The sequence below is a fragment of the Myotis brandtii genome, unplaced genomic scaffold (genome assembly GCF_000412655.1).
Source record: "Myotis brandtii unplaced genomic scaffold, ASM41265v1 scaffold187, whole genome shotgun sequence".
NCBI classification, from domain to species: Eukaryota; Metazoa; Chordata; class Mammalia; order Chiroptera; family Vespertilionidae; genus Myotis; species Myotis brandtii.
Genome location: NW_005356944.1, coordinates 6588074 through 6591161, shown reverse-complemented (window position 1 = coordinate 6591161; position 3088 = coordinate 6588074).

Here is a 3088-nt window from a genome sequence, read left to right as displayed (position 1 = left end):
CCTTCAAGGAGTTTGATCCCAGGATGAGGCGGGGAACCCGGGAGCCCCTCTACATCTTTTCTCTGTTCACGCGTCACAGTATGGCTGGAAAGGAAACAGAGGGCTAATGTTTACTGAACACCTACTACCTATCAGGCACCATGCCAAGCACAGCTCAGTAATACCTAATGTTTTTTGCTAATCCTCACCCAAAGATGTTTTTCCATTGATTTTTAGAGAGAGTGGAAGGGAGGGGGAGAGACAGAGAGAGAGAGAAACATCGATGTGATGGTTGGTTGCCTCCCACAACTGCCCAGACCAGGACCGGGATGGAGCCTGCAACCAGGTACGTGCCCTTGATCGGAATTGAACCCGGGACCCTTCAGTCCATAGGCCGACGCTCTATCCACTGAGCAAAACTGGCTAGGGTGATAATACCTACTTTTACTGACACTTTTTCTGCACAAAAGCATAACTAACTTGAGGGGAAGTATCTTATTTTGAACATAAAGAGGAGATTTTCCTGTAGCAAAATCCTGGAACCCCAATATTCCAAGAGAATATTCCAATGTCAGCAGGGCCCCTTGATACTTTTGGTTCCTGACAAGGAAGTTAACCTAGGGGTGGTGGGGTGGGACTGCTATCCGCCCCTTTTAAGGCTCCAGCAATAGTGGCCGTGTTCTGGGTGCAGGGATTAAGCTACTTAAAGTGATATCAGTAAAAGCTGGAAACATCATCCTTTCACAGGAGCAAAAGTATTAGGTCTCAGGAGGTATAATGTGAATACTCCTTTGTGGCATTTCTGGAAAAGGAAAAAAGCCCTTTAGTTCTGCAGGTAAAAGTAAGCAACACAGCCATTGCTTTTAAGGGAAACTATGAAGTAACTATTAACACCAAAGTGATGTTAAAGCGTGACTCATACAAATATAAGATGAACACATGTCCAAGGTTTGGTTTAACATGTTCATTAATTAAGGAACCAGTGAGATGATACAACCGGTTCAAGGGATAGTTCAAGATCAAGAAGCAGATGCTCAACCACTGAACCGCCTGGCCAGTGTGGCTCAGTGGTTGAGCATCAACTTATGAACCAGGAGGTCATGGTTTGATTCCCAGTCAGGGCACATGCCCGGGTTGTGGGCTCAATCCCCAGTGTGGGGCGTGCAGGAGGCAGAGGATCAATGATGTTTCTCTCTCATTGATGTTTCTATCTCTCTATCCCTCTCCCTTACTCTTTCTCTAAAATCAATAAACACACACACACACACACACACACACACACACACACACACACATATATATGTATGTATTAAAAAGCAGCAGATACAGCACATATAGGCTGCATAGATGTAAAACTGGCTGCAGGGAGGAGCATGGGGACAGTTTTCAAAATTCACTTGCCCGTTTTGGAGCTGATGATTTCTTCTCATGATTACGTTACATTAGATGACAAAGCTGAAGGGATTTTGCAGTCGGAATTAAATCTCGAGACTTTGAATTCATCATAAAGGAGCTTATCCCTGAGTGGGGCTCATGGAATGAAGCAAACCCTCAAAGGGTACTGGACCCTTCTTGGCGGGAGAGATGGGAAGTCTGAGAGATGCTGCCGGCTTCTGAGAAGCGCACTGCAGAGTGGAGGTGAGGGCCACGCGGTGGGAATGGCAGGACCTCACCCTATAACTGTGAGGTGAGCCGTGCCAACCACCAGGTATAGAGCCAGAACAGCGTGGACTTTTTGGACACCTTTGACGATGCAATGTGGCGTCGCTGTCGGCAGGGCAGCCATGTCAGGTGCTATGTCAAAACTGAGGTAATGCGTGTGCATGGAGGAGGGTTGGGGATCGTAACAGGAACGCCTTTGCCAGGGGCCGGGAACACCCCAAACCACAGGTCTGGACACTTGGACAACGACTCCATCTGGACACCAATAGGAGTGGGACCTCCACCCTTTGGGGCTGAAAGAACTCAGAGCTCCGAACACTCAACCCTGGAGCTTGGCTGTGCCACAGGTCACGCCCTCAGCCCTGCCTACTTCCACTCCACGGGATGCGTGCCACCTCTGCAGTCGCCTGGCTTGAGATTTCGCCCGCCTCTCCACTTGCTGCCACCACCACTGATCCGGACTTCACACGTGATGTGAGCTCTGCTGGCGTCTCTCTTTGTGTAACCGGCGTGGGGCTCTACTGGCTTAGTGGGGAGGCCTCCCCTAAGAACCTGGCACTGTGGAAAGACACAAACGTGTGTGAGGGACTCCTTGCGCACGACAACCAGTGAACCTGGAAGGGGCGCCTGAGCTGCACATCCCGGGCCCACATCCCGGGGTCGGTGCTGGGACCCTGGCAGGAGGCCCAGCCCACCCGTGCCCGGATTCCTGACCCGCAGGAAGCACAAGGTCACGCTCAGAGCTACTTGTTAAATTGGCGGTAGTTTGGTAAGCAGCAACAGAAAACTCATTCGTGTGTCTACAAGAGAAGAATTATTTGCCCTGCGAGCAGTTATCTACCACTTACAAAGTTGTAAACCAGCTCAAGGCAGCGAAACCCACAGAATCAAATAACCTCCAGATTCTCACTGAATGTGCCCAGTAATCCATTTGGTCCTCACCGTGAGAAATGTTCCATTTGGTAAAGTGCCTGTTTCACAGACAATATTGTTGGATTGTATTTTTTTATTTGAAGGAAAGCTTTTATCCCTCCCTAAATGGACTGAGACTACATTTTAGTTGGTTTTTATGGGCATTTGAGGGGGCGAGAGGTGGCTGGCTACCAGGAATTACAGAGTGGAGACCCGAGAAGGCGGAGCTTCCCACACGCCAGTCACTGCTGAGAAAATGAACGGGCAAACCCAGCCTGGACATCCAGCGACCCATCACCCACTCAGTAACCAAACCCAGAACTGACCCGGCTCCGGGCGCACGGTGCACACACACCGTCCAGCCCCCACCCTCAGAGACTTTCCATCCTAGAGGAGGGAGAATAACCCAGATTTGGAGATCTATACTGAAAAGTCCCAGATTTTGAGAACTATACTGGCATTTGACCACTGTGTTTAGCCATGAAGAACTTTCTGATGTTAAAGTTTGAGACCATAGCCCTGGGCGGGGGTGGGG